The following is a 17,888-nucleotide window of genomic DNA, read 5'->3' as shown; positions in this document are numbered from 1 at the left end:
AAGTATTTCATAGCGCATTCTGGTCTCTGACAACAAGGTCCGCTGCCCGTGGTCGTGCGGTAGCGTTCTCGCTTCCCGCGCCCGGGTTCCCGAGTTCGATTCCCGGCGGGGTCAGGGATTTTCTCTGCCTCCTGATGACTGGGTGTTTGATGCTGTCCTTAAGTTAGTTAGGTTTAAGTTGTTCTCAGTTCTAGGGGACTGCTGACCATAGATGTTATGTCCTATAGTGATGAGAGCCACTTTAAACTTTTTTTTTTTTTTTTTTTTTTGAGACAACAAGGCTTGGAGCCAATAGCCGACTTCTAAATTTACCAGTCTTTAGAAATTGGCAATCTGAAACGCTCAGACAATTTTTTAAACACATAGTATAACAAAACAAAGATTTGTTAGAAAGTTATCCTTCTACGCACCGATTTTGGGTTTTTCATCATATAACTGTTTTGAGTGGCAGTGCCACAGTCTTGGTTTGAGTGCGCAATATTCACTGTGACTAGTGGTGTCCGTTTTCTTTCTGCTGAAAAGGTTCTTATATACACACAGTAACGACGCACAGAATTGACTGCCTTTATACCCAGTTCATCAAAAATGGTTCAAATGGCTCTGTGTACAATGGGAGTTAACTTCTGAGGTCATCAGTCCCCTATAACTTAGAACTACTTAAACCTAACTAACCTAAGGATATCACACACATCGATGCCAGAGGCAGGATTCTAACCTGCGACCATAGCGGTCTCGCGGTTCCAGACTGAAGCGCCTAGAACGGCTCGGCCACCAGGCCGGCATCAAGTTCATCCTCTACTACCTAAATCGTTGATTTCTTATTATACACTCCACTACAGACATCGAACATGATACCATTTTACTGCGGTCTTAAGTGTACTGGGTCTCATGCTACTGCATGAACAACTATTCCACCCGACAACGTTAACTTTTCTAGGAATATTAATGCCTTTATATTGATTTCCACTACTCTACGTTTTGGAGTCGATTATGTACTGTGCTATATGTAATAAATAAATAGTGTTTTGAGCGTATTAATATATTTTTCAGTGTTCTTTTATTTGTATTGGTAAATTTGTTTCAAATTGAGCTTACTTTGTTTTTGTTTGTTCTTAATATGGCAACGTTTTGTGGAAGGACGTAACTAGTAGGTGTTACACGTGCTAAAAGTATTAAAAGTGTGTATTAAAGTATTCAGTTTAACTGCAACTAGGTTTGAGCTCACTGATAATTATAAATCATACGAAAGTGTTATTTCTATGAGTAAAAATAAATGTTCTTGAAAGAAAAAAGAAAGAACTCGGAATACTACACTGTGTTATCATTAATTTAAACAGTGTCTTGTTTAACAGCAACCATATTATAATCTTTCCACTGTTACAAACTGTTGTTATCTGACCACCAAGATTACAGCTCAACGCAAATATATCAACAGCATATTCGCCTACAGTTTTATGTGCAAAAAAGGGATTGGCAGACGCGGAGATCTGACACGGAGCTTTAGGAGAAAATGGCCTACGCTTGCTGGAATCGGAGTTAATTTTCGTTACGTAATTTGGCGCAACTCGCAAGTAGCCGTTTACCAGCCACTACGTCCCCGACGAAGGAGACACTGGCCTCACATACTCGGCTGCATTTTGTATAAAACACGTTGACTGCAGCAGCAGTATCAGTGAGAATTTCTTCCCCTTCAGAGGCAGACAACCAAGAACACCGCCCCGGCAGAATTGAGTAAAGCGGTGGGTGTTAGAAAGTGCCTGGTTGCCCGCCGCCCCCCTGGCCTGGTCACGTGATCACCTGCCGAGCGGGCGGGCCGCCTGGGCCAGCAGCTGCAGCGGCTGCTGCAGTCTGCCGGACTGTGCACTCTGCACCAGGCACCGGGCACCAGGTACACACACGTCCCCTGCGCAGACACGCACCTGCTGTCGGCAGCCACGAGGACTCCCAGCCATGGTAAGCGGGCGCGCCAAGGGCGTAGCAGCTCGACCAGTCGTGTCTCTGCAATATCCTCATTTACAAGCACCAGTCGATTCCAAATTTAAGACTACACAATCGCTATATTCGCTCGGCTCTAACTGCAGTGTTGTGATGTACAACACAGCAATACATCTCAGTGTGACAGTGGCTTTTCCGAAGCGTGATGTTAATAGCTAGATTACTCGATGTGGCTGTAAGACTGTTTCTAATAGAAGGGCTTAGTTAAAATCGTGAAATAGTGGGTTTTCAGGAAGATCCCAAAAGAAATATGATAAACTTGAAACGTAATCTATGAACCCGTTATGTCGCTAATAAAACACTGAAGAGTACTTTTAAATTTGTTTTCCCTACTTTCTCTTATTCTTTCGCGAAAACTAATCTCCATTCACTGCTTTCATGGCACCTGATATCTGGCTCTACTCTTGCTCGCTTATATCAGCATCATATACATTAATTACGGAGAGAGTGATGGAGTACAGTATTATTACCATGTGAAGGACTTCATTATATTGAAGCATCGAAAGGCGTCCTGTCATACAGACATGGAGGTCACATTCGCTACTACACAGAAGGGCGAAGTAATAAACTGCTGCTAACGTGTGGAAAGAATCCTTTCGATGTTACTTAGAACTGACGGCGCGAAAATATTTCTGCAACTGGACAGTGTCATGAACCACAACCAATACGAATTCATCCATTTAAAGACTGTGAAAACTCATGTATAGTTTTGCAAACATTGAGTTTGTTGTGTTCGAAAAAAAAACATGAATTCGTAATTTCTGTTATTAATTTAAAGATGATCACACTCAGTTGCTTCTAAAATACACATGGCTTTCTAAATTTTTAACAGAGCTCATGATTATAGGTTGTAAACTCTAGAGTTAAATAAAACGGAAGTATGGCCCACACTTAAAAAAGACGTTACTGCATATTCAGTTTCTCGTTCTTTTCGTTTCTTTTTTTTCAAAAAAAAAAATAAAAGAACAGAAATTACCTTTCCTTGTGCCATTCAAATAATTTTTAAACGTTTAAGTTCTTCATTCACTCGAAAATAGGGAATTATGCTCGCAATCTAGTATTATGATTACCAAAACTGTCTCTAGCAACAACTTAGGATAGTACTGAGGATTTTAATGTCACTAGCGAACACATAATTGGGCATCACTTTTTCAGTAGGCTTACTGATCTAATATTAATTACAATACAAAGTTTTCAGTTGTGCTGAGAGGTATGTTGAGTCACAGCAAGGCAGACAGAACCTCTATTCACTACACACCTTAATAGTGTTACATTTTTATCATAAAGCGGAACTAGACTTGACGTCGTACCAGTACCTTAGGCATACATTTATGAAAACACTAATCTTAATGAAGAAAAAGACTGATGACAAAATGTGGTCAAGGTACTTCTTTCGACACTTAAATTCTACGCAACTTATTCACATTCTCGTCACTGAGGGACTTCCCGTTATTTCTGTAATGGTCCTCAACAACTATTATAACATATTCTCTATGGAAGCTTTGCCACAAATTAACCTCGTGGAGAACACTTCGGGAGTAAGCAACTATATACTTTAGTTTCAACAAATAATGTTGACCATCCCGAAATGGAAAAAAAAATGTGAGAGATCAGAGATGTTTTCTTAGCTGTTTCAGAGAAGTAGCTGTTGAAATCTTTGAGGAATAAGAATGACTCTAGTGACAGTACAGCAGCATAGTTATTTGTACAGTTTTGTTGCCTTTAAATATGAGCAGCACACTCAAAAAGGGGCCCCCTCTAGTTACAAAGCACTTTGCAGCTATGTTGGTAAATTCTATTCATTGCTCATTCCTCAACTATTTTGCTCACTAACTGAAAACTCAGACAGGCTATTGTATTCTTTGACGTCCTTTCTACGTCCGCCTTCAGTCTTTAACATAACCTCGCCAACAATAACCTCGTAGAGAACCAACACGTGGCTTTGTAACAAATCCGATGCGCCCTTGTGATGCACAGAGGAGTTCCAATGGCATAGTTTGCAACAAGTTTTAAGGAATGTATAGCATTTTTCAATATGTGATACAAATGAATTCTACAATGAAACACAGAAAAATCGTTTTCTTTAGGATATCGCAGTTACCCTGCTCAAGGCTATTTCAGATACGTAGCAGCCCCCGTGAAACTGTTAAAAACATTGTCTGTATTTGCCTATGGTTTTCCTTCAAGAACGTCCTTACCACAACGTATGTAATGTTCCTCTTAAAACACGTTTGATGGGGGAATTACAAGGAGCTAATATTGGCGTCTTCAATGGAGACAGTTAACACTTTTCTCAGAACGGGAGGAGATAACTCTACGTTCGATGGGGCCCTTTCATCATACTTTTAAGACGATGATACTTACACACACCTTCCCCCCCCCCCCCCCCCCAAACACACACAAATATTAGCGTCAAAAGAGGAAATAACATGTTCGTAAAACATCTGTACCTTGTCTCTTACAACAGCGCTGAACATTTAAGATATAATTTTTGTCATATTTGAATAACGACCTATTCTCATTACAACAAGCGTCGATCCGTAGTTGCTTCTATATTCATGAGGATGCATTCCGTCTTCAAACTCGAACGAAAAGCAGTATTTTTTGTGGCATAAGCGCTTCGTCTCTTTTACTTCAAAACATCTTCAGTGACCTGTAATATATGTCTGTTTTTAATATGACAATAGCGATGTCTAGAATTCCACACACATAATGTGATCAAAAGTATCCGGACACCAGCAAAAGAATTCGTTTTTCATATTAGGAGCATTGAGCTGCCACCTACTGCCAGGTACTCCATATCAGCGACTTCAGTAGTCATTAGACATCGTGAGAGAGCAGGGTGTGGCGCTACGCGAAAGTCACGGAATTGGAACTTCGTCAGGTGATTGGGTGACACTTGTGTCATCTGTCTGTACGCTAGATTTTTGCACTCCGAAACATCCCTAGGACCAGTGTTTCCGATGTAATAGCGAAATGGAAACGTGAAGGGACACGTACATCATAAAAGCGTACAGGCCGAACTTGTCTGTTGACTGGCGGAGACCGCCGACCGTTGAAGAGGGTTGTAATGTGTAAAAGGCAGACAGCTATCCAAACCATCACACAGGAATTCCAAACTGCATCAGTTAGGAGAGAGGTTGGCGAGCGCCTGCTCATAAGCCACACTTCGTGCCGGTAAATGCCTAACGGCGCCTTGCTTGGTGTAAGGAGCATAAACATTGGACGATTGAACAGTGTAAAAACGTTGTGTGGAGTGTCGAATTACGGTACACGATGTGGTGATGCGATGGCAGCTGGTCGGTATGGCGAATGCGCGGTTAACGTCATCTGCCAGGTGTGTAGTGCCAAGAGTAAATTTCGGAGGAGGTAGTGTCAGGGTGTGGTCGTGTTTTTCATAAAGGGGGCTTGCACCCCTTGTTGTTTTGCGTGTCACTATCACAGCGCAGGCCTACAATGACGTTTAAAGTACCTTCTCACTTCCTATTGTTGAAGAGCGATTCCGAGATGGCGATTGCATCTTTCAACACGATCGAGCAACTGTTCATAATGCACGGCCTATGTTAGAATAGGCCGGCCACTGTGGCCAAGCTCTAGGCGCTTCAGTCCGGAACCGCGCTGCTGCTACGGTCGTAGGTTGGAATCCTGCCTATTGTGTGCCTCGAGCGTGGATGTGTGTGATGTCCTTAGGTTAGTTACGTTTAAGTAGTTCTAAGTCTAGGGGATTGATGACCTCATATGTTAAGTCCCATAGTGCTTAAAGCCATTTAAACCAATTTGGTGGCGTAGTTACAAGACAATATCATCCCTGTAATGGACCGACCTGCTCAGAGTCCTGACCTGAATCTTACAAAACATCTTTGGGATGTTTTGGAACGTCGACTTTCTGCCAGGCCTCACAGACCGACAACAATACCCCTCCTCAGTGCAGCATTCGGTGAAGAATGGGCTGACATTCCCCAAGAAACGTTCCAGCACCTGATTGAATGTATGTCTGCGAAAGTGGAAGATGTCATCAAGGCTGGGGTGGATCAACACTATACTGAATTCCAGCAGTACCGATGGAAGTATCCGGATACTTTTGATCACATAGTCTATGTTACCCCATTACATTTTTGTTATAATCTTATTTTTAGGTGGGGAGTAATTTCTAGAGGACGAGTTTCGCGAGCTTAAATTCCTTTTTGGTGTTGCTTACGATTTCTAGTATTAATAATCGATTTTTGTAGCCCTGGAATCATATTTAGTTGGCCTGATTTCTCCAAATGGCCGATTTTCTGCTTTGTTTGAACACACTTACCTGTACATTTCACTTCCACTTTATATTTATGTTTATTGTGCGTTTTTACCGTATACAGTGTTTCGAACAATTTCTGTGTATTTACCGTTCGTCTTTTGTTTGAGTTGAGGTATCTGTATCCAGTTTGATTTACGTTTGTGTGTGTGATGTCATGTGTGTAAGCATGTTCTTCCGCGCGTGATTGTCCATTTTTTACTTTTTTATACCACATTGAATAAATAATCATTACGCCTTGCTTACAGGAGAAGAAATACACTCCAATCACATTTTGAAACACCTGCAGACAAACCAGCAGAAACATACGAAACAGAATGTCAAGTTCGTAAGTCAGTATATCTGGGAATGAGAGGCAGAAATTAAAAAAAAAAAACTAGATGTAAAGAACATTATAAGAAGATGGAAGAATGAAATTAGCCATTTTGCCTTTGATGAATACCTAATAACTCATTAATATGATCTACCTAACATGAAAGAGGATACGAAAATAATTTGAGTGAACGATTGCAACGGAAAACTCCTAACAAGACAGGGAAACTTTCACATTCAAGGCGCTCTTCCAGTAAACAAAAAAGTGATATATGTCCAAATAACTCTCTCTGTATATATATATATATATATATATATATATATATATATCACACAAACATAGACACACACACACATACACTAAAGGCTACCACGGACAGAATAACACACATAACAAGGCACGCACACTCTTAGCAAACAAACAAATATCAAACAAGATAAAGACGCCACAAGACAAACAAAAGACGAATGAAAATCACAAAGCAACATTTATCAACACTACACACCGTAAAACACAATATCAATTACACAGTGAAAAATGGAAAGAGTTCAAATGAAACTGTTCGAAAAAAATGCTGAAACTAGACTATATAGAGCCTGCCGAGCAACTAAATACCACTCAAGGACGACACACATTGATTAATAATTCATAAATCATAAGTGACGCTAAATGGTAATTTAAGCTCACGAAACTTGTTTCACAGCTAAAAACATGTTGATAAAAAGAAAAAAATGTAACGTAGTAACATATTTGCAGCTACTATTCGTCTTAATTACCAATACATAAAACTTACATGTATTAGAAGCCATAAAAGATACTTCACAAATAAAAGAAGTGAAACGGGTATCGCAAAAACCAACATGCCTTTCATTTGCCTACAAATATGGAATACATCTTTATGACTCCCCATGAGTAGGCCTCCCTAATCTGCTTTATATCAATATCAGGATGAGTTTACTGTTACAGATTCTTGAATTTAAAAGCTGTCGGACCATATCAATGACTAGCTCATATCAAGATCAAAACATTTTTGTTTAAATACATATGAGTATAAGCAACTGGGTTTCAATGCAATCTTTTCAGTATAACACATAATAGCAATCAGAAAAGAAACTAGGCATCAAAGGACTTGGAATTTGTAAGAATAATCTATAGCACCTGCTCATAAAAGTACGATTATTTAGAGAATAAAACGTCTGCCATGTTTCACAACCAGTAAGATGATTCAGTGTCATAATTCAACCTATTTCAAGGTTACTGGCCTTTATCATTAACAAAAACAGTTTTTATTAAGGAATTATTTTCAGTTTTTCTACCGTTGCATTGTAGTAAATACAATAAAGTTCATGAAATATCAGCCACGCAAGAAGTATGACATGAATGAATCCCAGTTCCGTGTATATTCCTAACAGTGTGCTATCAAAAAGGAATTAAGATTACACAGAGATGACGTCAAGTAGCACTCCCTCTTGTTTCAGCGGTAAGGTGTTACACCACGCTCTGTGGTTGTAAAACCATTAAACGAAAGAGCAACGCCGGCCGCTGTGGCCGAGCGGTTCTAGGTGCTTCAGTCCGGGACCGAGCTGGTGCTACGGTCGCAGGTTAGAATCCTGCCTCGGGCATGGATGTGTTTCATGTTCTTATGTTAGTTAGGTTTAAGTAGTTCTAAGTCCAGGGGACATATGACCTCAGATGTTAAGTCCCATAGTGCTTAGAGCCATTTGAACCATTTTGAAAGAATAACGTGATACTAAGTGCCAGCAGCGTGCTTTGACCTCAGAAGGTTGAATATCAATGTGTAACTGAGACTGAAGCCACGTAACATGTGATCTCCGGGAAATAGGACTGCGTCATGACACCATGTTCAACCTGTTTGCGTGTGTAATAGCACCTTCTGCACCGATTTGCAAGTGCTGAAGGTCTCAATATGACAACACTGTGGGATCACTGCCTTCTCGCTGCTTCGTTGATCACCATGGTTCGATCCAGGAGCACGTTGAGTAGCGTGGACCTAAGATAATTACTTTACACCGTTACTGCGGCTTCCAGTACGTAAGAACCACAAATTTCTAAGATTGCAATAAGCAAAGATCTGGAGCTGGCGTACGGAATGGTGAAATGTAATGTTTCATGACGAATCTCACTTCAGTCTGTCGTGCAGTGATGCCACTGCCGTTAGGAGTCTGCATTGCTTAACAGCCTAGAAGGACAAACGGCAGTAAGCGATTTTTTGCATCATTGTAGGAACGTCATTTCAAGCCATGATGTATTGAGGACAATCTCAATAGCTTCTGCAATTCATAAAAGGCTTCAGAGCATGACGTACTGCACCTCCACTCACGCAACAACACGTCCCACGTTCATATCCCACATTTCAGCTGTGCAGTGATCTTCCAGATAAGGAGACGTAGTTTCCTCATTGCCTTCATGACCTATACCTACGTTTGAGGTATGCCTAGCATTTTATTGGTTCAAATGGCTCAGAGCACTATCGGATTTAACATCTGAGGCCACAGTCCGCTAGAACTTAGAACTACTTAAACCTAGCTAACCAAAGGACATCACACACATCCATGTACGAGGCAGACTGAAGCCCCATAGAACCGCTCGGAAACCTCGGCCGGCTGGCATTTTATTGCGGACGCTTTGTGAGTCATAGTTTTCTAGCAATCTCTGTCCGTATAGGTCAGCATTCAAGCCATGTAGACGATTCTTCACGTCCTATTCAGATTCTATTTTATTCCGTGCCAAGACACAAAAGCTCAGGTTTTTGCTTGTGGAGGTTTCAGTCCTTACTGATTTCTCAGTCAGACTTCTGTGCAGTTCTGTACGTATTGTCATACAGCAATCTGTAGTATAAGGTTTATGCAGTCACATGTGACCAGCTTCAGCTTTCACAAATTTTGCTGTATGTGATTATTGGATGAAAGATCATTTCAGCACGCCTGTCACTTGTATAATTCGTGGATGTCCATTTATATAACATTCGGTTATCCCACAGAATGGCGTCACTGACTTGAACAAAGCAATGCCACTTGGAGGCTCTACTCTGGGTAACTTGTTCTCCGACTCAGTGGTATTGTCCAAGCATCCAAGAACTTAAGTCACAGCGCTTCCCTCCAACCTCCTACCACCATTTATATTTCTTGTAGAATCCGCACTTTATTACAGATTTTGTTGCTTACGAATTTAATCTAAATGCACATTTCCTTCAGTAAGCCCATGCGGCTTTCTTTTATGCTCACATAACTTCTAGTGTTTAGTGAATGGATATCTATATCTAATCATTTGAAAAGAAGTACTGTTAAGGAAGCACACTGATATTCAGCGCACATGGCAGATTGTTTAAACTATTTCATAATATTCTGTACACGTTGTTTAGATGTGTTTCTAAGGGCTATATTATCCTACTCATCAGTTGTAATGAGATATTTATAACTTTTGGTCCCCTCTTTCCACTTTAGACAATATACAATTATCTACAATCGAATAATCACTGAATTTTCATGGCTGAAGTTCTCATGTTCTGAATAGTTAATGAATTTATCTCGTTTCATTCTACGTAATCATGATATTCTCGTTCGCATAAAGCCAGACGTAGCCTGTGCATAACTGTTGAAGTCGGGGAGCCTTAATTACCAGCTGCAGAAGCAGGACGATAAGTGCTCAGTATTTCCCGAATTAGGCTAGGAAGAAATTACAAGAACCGTCAAACCAGTGATCATTACAAAAATAAATGAAACACTTAGGACAATAAGCGTCAAAAACTGAAACGCTGGTAACTGAATATAATGAGACTAAAATAGCCTCTCCCCCAAAGAAGCCTATTTATAATTAAATAGGCTGCATTTACTTCCTGCAAGGAGACTGTCGGAAATAAGACAAATATACTAGGAACTGGTGGGTGAGCAATGATAAAGTATTTTGTTGTTGTGGATCTTTTTTAGATAAAGTTGAGGCTAGAAGTTGGCGATATAAACAACTTATTCGTATAGAAAAGCAACAGTTCTTGGAATCCGTTTGATATTGATGTGACCATAAGCAGTCAATTTGATGAACAGTACTAGTTCATATTCTAGTCGGAAGCTGTAGCGTCAGATACTTGGGTCGGGTAAGGCAAGGCTGACATCAGACTCCTCTAAGGTACATTATGCTACAAGCACAATAGGCGCTGCTCATGCATTTTTGTTTACATCTTTGGGTGGGTTTAGTGACATCTCTGAACAGTCAAAGGGACTGTGTCTGTGATACAATATGGGAACCGGGGTGATGCAAAACTTCTTTTGATGTGTCTAAAAAGGTATAAATCATGCTCTTCCGTGCAGTAATGTTCTCCATACGGTAAGCAAATTATTATGTACCAACCCTGTATCAGGCAGCCGGCCGCAGAATTTCATAACTACGAGGCCTGTTTCACTTTGTGTTCCCAGCGATAGTGCCAGCAAGTGCGAAACGAAACGGCAGCGTTTCATCACGTTAGCACGTTCGGCGGAAAACAGGACATCAGAGCTTTGCGCGAACTTGGTAGATAGCATCAGCAGAAGCTTAGTAAAGCATTACGATTGAGAAGTATCACGTCACCTTGTTACTTGAAGTAAGAACCCACATCGCTAATACAAGAAGGAATATTGAATATTGTTAAAAACCTATGTGTTGGTATAACAAATGTGTTAACCAAGTGGGGCTCGATATGAATCTCTGATACATTAGTGTGAGGAAAGCCTATGCGGTCATTACAAGTGACTTTGGGCGAACACTAGTCGATATTTCACACTATAGATACTGAGTTCAGGAGGCAGTTAGTCAGAAGGATCGATGGGGTACAGGAAGCGCATACTCGATTCTCTGACACGGTATTAACGCTCTGTATAAGTGTATTGTAAATTTCATGCTCGTACTCAACAAGGCCAACAGCCGCCGGAGAGATGTCTTCCTCTCCGTAAGCACCAGTCTCGAGGTCGGCGATGCCGACAGCTTCCAACGCAGATGGGAAGGCCTGGGGGGTCTTCCGTGTCGACTTGGGCCAGGACACTAGCGTTCCTGACACTTCAGCGGAGCCACCGGACCTACCTGCACGGCTCGCCAGGGTCGGCGCACTTCTCGACCGCACAACAGCAATCATCGCGGTTCAGAGAGCAGCGTTGAGCCACAGTTAGGAGGGGTTCGAGGATCTCTTAGGCCAGCTTGTGTAAGCCATGTACGCACGCACCACCTTGTTTGAGTGCGGAGGGTGGAGATGAAGCACTAACCTCCTCAGTAGCTGCCGGGCGCTCGCGGCGCACCCGGACAAGCTGCTGCGGCAGAGGACAGTGGTAGCATCGCTAAAGGAGAGATGAATTTACAGAAATAAATGATGTAAAGTCACTCTTGTTTTACTGCGCCCACCGGTGTACACATGTTACAACCACCTCCTCTTCCCTGAGACACTGGCAAGTGGCGAACTGGGAGAATGCCTCCTAACACACTATCCATCTGCCGCGCCTCCCAATAGTCGCCACCTGCAAAGTGCTTAAATGAGGGAAGATCACTGTTCGCGGTGATTATTTGCAGATACAACATCATAGCAGGATCTCCACTATAGTTTTTTTCCTGCACACCTCTTCCAGTTCCGACATTAGCGGGTCTTTCCGTTCTACTGCTTATTGTTTTCTACACTCCTGGAAATGGAAAAAAGAACACATTGACACCGGTGTGTCAGACCCACCATACTTGCTCCGGACACTGCGAGAGGGCTGTACAAGCAATGATCACACGCACGGCACAGTGGACACACCAGGAACCGCGGTGTTGGCCGTCGAATGGCGCTAGCTGCGCAGCATTTGTGCACCGCCGCCGTCAGTGTCAGCCAGTTTGCCGTGGCATACGGAGCTCCATCGCAGTCTTTAACACTGGTACCATGCCGCGACAGCGTGGACGTGAACCGTATGTGCAGTTGAAGCACTTTGAGCGAGGGCGTATAGTGGGCATGCGGGAGGCCGGGTGGACCTACCGCCGAATTGCTCAACACGTGGGGCGTGAGGTCTCCACAGTACATCGATGTTGTCTCCAGTGGTCGGCGGAGGGTGCACGTGTCCGTCAACCTGGGACCGGACCGCAGCGACGCACGGATGCACGCCAAGACCGTAGGTTCCTACGCAGTGCCGTAGGGGACCACACCGCCACTTCCCAGCAAATTAAGGACACTGTTGCTCCTGGGGTATCGGCGAGGACCATTCGCAACCGTCTCCATGAACCTGGGCTACGGTCCCGCACACTGTTAGGCCTTCTTCCGCTCACTCCCCAACATCGTGCAGCCCGCCTCCAGTGGTGTCGCGACAGGCGTGAATGGAGGGACGAATGGAGACGTGTGGTCTTCAGCGATGAGAGTCGCTTCTGCCTTGGTGCCAATGATGGTCGTATGCGTGTTTGGCGCCGTGCAGGTGAGCGCCACAATCAGGACTGTATACGACCGAGGCACACAGGGCCAACACCCGGCATCATGATGTGGGGAGCGATCTCCTACACTGGCCGTACACCTCTGGTGATCGTCGAGGGGACACTGAATAGTGCACGGTACATCCAAACCGTCATCGAACCCATCGTTCTACCATTCCTAGACCGGCAAGGGAACTTGCTGTTCCAACAGGACAATGCACGTCCGCATGTATCCCGTGTCACCCAACGTGCTCTAGAAGGTGTAAGTCAACTACCCTGGCCAGCAAGATCTCCGGATCTGTCCCTCATTGAGCATGTTTGGGACTGGATGAAGCGTCGTCTCACCCGGTCTGCACGTCCAGCACGAACGCTGGTCCAACTGAGGCGCCAGGTCGAAATGGCATGGCAAGCCGTTCTACAGGACTACATCCAACATCTCTACGATCGTCTCCATGGGTGAATAGCAGCCTGCATTGCTGTGAAAGGTGGATGTACACTGTACTAGTGCCGACATTGTGCATGCTCTGTTGCCTGTATCTATGTGCCTGTGGTTCTGTCAATGTGATCATGTGATGTATCTGACCCCAGGAATGTGTTAATAAAGTTTCCTCTTCCTGGGACAATGAATTCACGGAGTTCTTATTTGAATTTCCAGGAGTGTACGTCTATCTCTTACGTACTACTTAAACTAACCTAAGGACATCTCACACATCCATACCCGAGGCAGGATTTGAGCCTGCGACAGTACCGATCGCGCGGTTCCACACTGTAGCGCCTAGAACCGCTCGGCCGCCTCATTAGCTGTCGAAGCTTTTGTGCTAGTTCTTTTCTTAGTTTGTAGGTCTTTGAATTAATATTGTTCACAATGGGTCTTAAAGAAAAATCGCCTTTGTGGACCTTCGGTACCCATATATGACTAGAAACTTGTGGGATGTGTCCTTAGGCCGTGTCGGAGTTCGTTCTAGTTTTCTTCAGCAGTGCTTGTGTCGATCAGATAATCTTGACGGTCGAATCATACTTAAGTTTCCTGTGAATAGGTATTCTGAGACGATCCTCCATTCGTTTGTTGTAGTGTGTTGTGTCCAGTACCACCGTTGCGTTGCCCTTGTCAGCTTGTATGAATACCAAGTGAGTGTTCTCCTTCTGTTCCGCGACAGCTTGGCGTTCCTCTCTGCTGATGTCTTGTTTGGCTGGCTTTGCATAACTCAGAAGTCGTACCGGTTCTTGTCGGACCGTCTCCGCTTCCGCTTGTGGTATATGATGTACCGAACTCCCAACAGATTCTGTACCACTCTCTTTCGTTGTGGTACGATTGTGAAATTCATCCCCTAGCTAGAATTTTTTTGGCTGCTTCGCTTAAGGTGTGGCTCGAGAGCTTGACCACAATACGTCTCGTGTTCAACACTGGTTCTTCTTCTTTCGATATCGGTTGCAGGTTGGCGAACTTCGTCATCTGATTGTCATCCATATTGTCGCTCGATCTTGTGGCGAGTTGAGAGGTTAACCTGTGTACCTTCTCCTACGTTCTTATCAGGAGGAGGTGCAGGTCACACTGTTTCCTATTGTTGTTGTCGAGGCTAATACGAATGTAGCGGATACACTCTTTCAGCAAAGTCTTACTTGTTTTTTAAACTGATAACCTTAGCCTTGTTGGGACGCCAACTGTAAAAATTTTGGCACTACATTGGTGTCCCTACATCTCTTCAAGAAGACAAGATCATTCAGAAATTACCTCTTATCAGCCGCAGCGATTCAAGCTGCATGATGTCTCTGTATACTTCCTTTTCATACAGGATACTTAAATGTAACCGTAGGCTTACACTGCTACTGTCACTGTTCATAAAATTCTGGGGTGTTGACCGCATTGTCAGTATATAAATTGGCCACATGGTATACAGGAAAAACATCAGCACCTGCAGTTACCCCATGCCTCCTCCCACCTTCACCCTAGGCACAAGAAGTCCACCCTTCACACTCCAACGTGGGGGGCCCACAGGATCAGAGGTGACACGAACTATGGAACCTCATACCCATTTTTGTAGCCAATGGTGTGGTAAGAATATGACAGATTAAACTATGCCGTCGAAGGGTAAAGGGAAAAAAGAGGAGCACAAGGGAGCTCGGAACATAGTTATTACTATACGTATACGGGATCACTGAACGTGTGGGCAAAATTCTCGGCCGAGACGGCATCAAGCCATTCTTTCGGAGCAATAACAAAATTAAAGATGTGCTTGGCTCATCGAAAAATGTGGCCGACAAGCTGGACTCTACGTGAGTCTAAGAAATCGGTTGCAAATGTGGAATGGTGTACGCAGGCGAGATGGGGCGTCCCATCAGCACACGAATTGCAGAACATGAACGATATATCCATCTGCAACAACACACCAGGTCAACGGTGGCGGGACGCTAGGATGAATGCGATAAAGAGATAATATTCGATTAACCCCGCGTACTGGCGGAATAGCCATTTAAATTGAGGGGGAAGATTAGAAAGATTATAGAAATAGCGAGTGACCCGCCAACATGTATGGAGAGGACGGGTATAGATAGGCTTCCAGCGTTCTGGGTGTCAGTAGTGTCAGTGCTGTGGCAGAACAGAGCGCACAGAGCAACTCATAGGCGCGTGGGAGACCGCAGTGGTCGTACTACACGCAGAGCGCAAGGCACGCCGCAGCCCGCATCGTGCAACAAGTGCCGGCCGGCGTGGCCGAGGGTCCTAGGCGCTTCAGTCTGGACCGGCGCCTCGGGCATGGATTTGTGTGATGTCCTTACGTTCGTTAGGTTTAAGTAGTTCTAAGTGGTGACTGATGACCCCACATGTTAAGTCCCATAGTGCTCAGAGACACTTGAACCATTTGCAACTGGTACACAGCGGCACGTTACAGCTACCGCCCGTTTCAAATTCGCCTTTTTCCATCAACAGCTAGAAGTAATCTAAGCAGGTCTTTATTCACCAATGACTAGCATTTATATGAAGACCAATAAAGAACGTCTAACGCCCCTACTCCTAGTCTCAAGTCTCATATCAAATTACGTAAACAGCTTTCTCCGCTACTATATAAGATCGAAGGTCTCTCTCATTCAGTAGTCAGCCTAGTAAAAAGCAGTAAGGAAGTGGACAGTGGCACAGATGTTGGTGATTTTTATAATTGCCAATGCGCTCAACAACCCTGAAGAATTTTGTTGACAGTGACACAGGCCGCGGAAGCCTACGCTTACACCTCTCAACATATGTTTAACGACTGGTAGTCTCAAAATGTGTACTACAAAGGTACATGAAATACTGCCTCTTTCTCATAGATATACGTATTAATTTTTGTACAAACGAACAGAAAGCTGAAAGTCGACCAGTCGCATGCTCTTGACATTGTGTTGGCGTATAATACGCTACTACAGCCAAAATTATGAAATGGCTCCGTAGAGATGAGATCTGATGATCACGTTACAAAAGATACAGATTAGTCCAGTCAAACGTTGACGGCATACAGCGTTCAAGAGACTACAGACACGAATATCCAAGTACGCCGTTGCTTTGAAGAACTTCCTGTAGTGGACAACGAGATGTACAGTCTCGAGTGACCATGCCAGCTCATCTCGAATGATTGTGACTGTGAAGTTAACTGCTCGCGTACAGTAGGTCGGTGTGGAAACAAGTTAATTGTCAGATGCTCTACCGGTCACCAGATTCCAACGTGACAATTTTAGAGTCACTGACAGCTCGTAAGTACCCAGGTCATGCAGTGTTTGTTGGAGTCCACATTAACCTACCGAGTACAGATTGTGACGTCCACGGATTCATTCGAGGGGATATGCACAAACATTCTTGCGAAGTACTTCTCAACACGTTTTCCGAAAACTCACTTGAGCAGCTAGTTCGACATCCCGCATGCAATGGAAATATTTTATACCTTCTAGCTACAAACAGGGTTAACCTTATCGATAGCGTTAGTATAGATACAGGGATTAGTAATCATGATTTCGTCATAGTGGCTATGGTTACGAAAGTTAGTAAATCAGTCAAGAAGCCTAAGAATGGATTTCTGCTAGAAACAGCATCTCACTTAGACAACGAATTGGTTTCATTCATCTCCAGTGTGATGGATAAGGAGAAAGTATGGACAAAGTTTAAAGATACTATAAATTGTGGTCTGTAGCACTTTGTGCACAGCAAGTGGACTAAATAGGAGGCCGGCCGCGGTGGCCGAGCGGTTCTAGGCGCTTCAGTCCGGAACCGCGCGACTGCTGCGGTAACAGTTTCGAATCATGCCTCGGTCATGGTTGTGTGTGATGTCCGTAGGTTAGTTAGGTTTAAGTAGCCAGAATGAGATTTTCACTCTGCAGCGGAGTGTGCGCTGATATGAAAGTTCCTGGCAGATTAAAACTGCGTGCCCGACCGAGACTCGAACTCGGGACCTTTGCCTTTCGCGGGCAAGTGCTCTACCAACTGAGCTACCGAAGCACGACTCACGCCCGGTACTCACAGCTTTACTTCTCCCAGTACCTCGTCTCCTACCTTCCAAACTTTACAGAAACTCTTCTACGAACCTTGCAGAACTAGCACTCCTGAACGAAAGGAGGTAGCGGAGACATGCCTTAGCCACAGCCTGGGGGATGTTTGCAGAATGAGATTTTCACTCTGCAGCGGAGTGTGCGCTGATATGAAAGTTCCTGGCAGATTAAAACTGCGTGCCCGACCGAGACTCGAACTCGGGACCTTTGCCTTTCGCGGGCAAGAGTTCTACCAACTGAGCTACCGAAGCACGACTCACGCCCGGTACTCTGTCCTGTAAATTCAAGCCTAATCGATTGCCAGCTGTCCTTTTCATTTGTAACATTAATCTGTATTCCTGTATTCCGGTGACTATTGTT

At 43.8% G+C, this 17,888-nt stretch overlaps 1 non-coding gene across 1 annotated transcript; it reads right to left on the bottom strand.

Moving 5' to 3' along the window:
• Window positions 1-17,401: 17,401 nt before the first annotated feature.
• On the bottom strand, window positions 17,402-17,478 carry Trnas-cga (transfer RNA serine (anticodon CGA)). The gene has a single exon. It is a non-coding gene; the product is annotated as a tRNA-Ser (tRNA).
• Between the last annotated feature and the right edge of the window lie 410 nt (window positions 17,479-17,888).

This window comes from Schistocerca gregaria, chromosome 5 (genome assembly GCF_023897955.1).
Source record: "Schistocerca gregaria isolate iqSchGreg1 chromosome 5, iqSchGreg1.2, whole genome shotgun sequence".
Lineage (NCBI taxonomy): Eukaryota > Metazoa > Arthropoda > Insecta > Orthoptera > Acrididae > Schistocerca > Schistocerca gregaria.
Note: the sequence above shows the minus strand (reverse complement) of the source record. Positions and strands in the feature narration are given on the sequence as shown.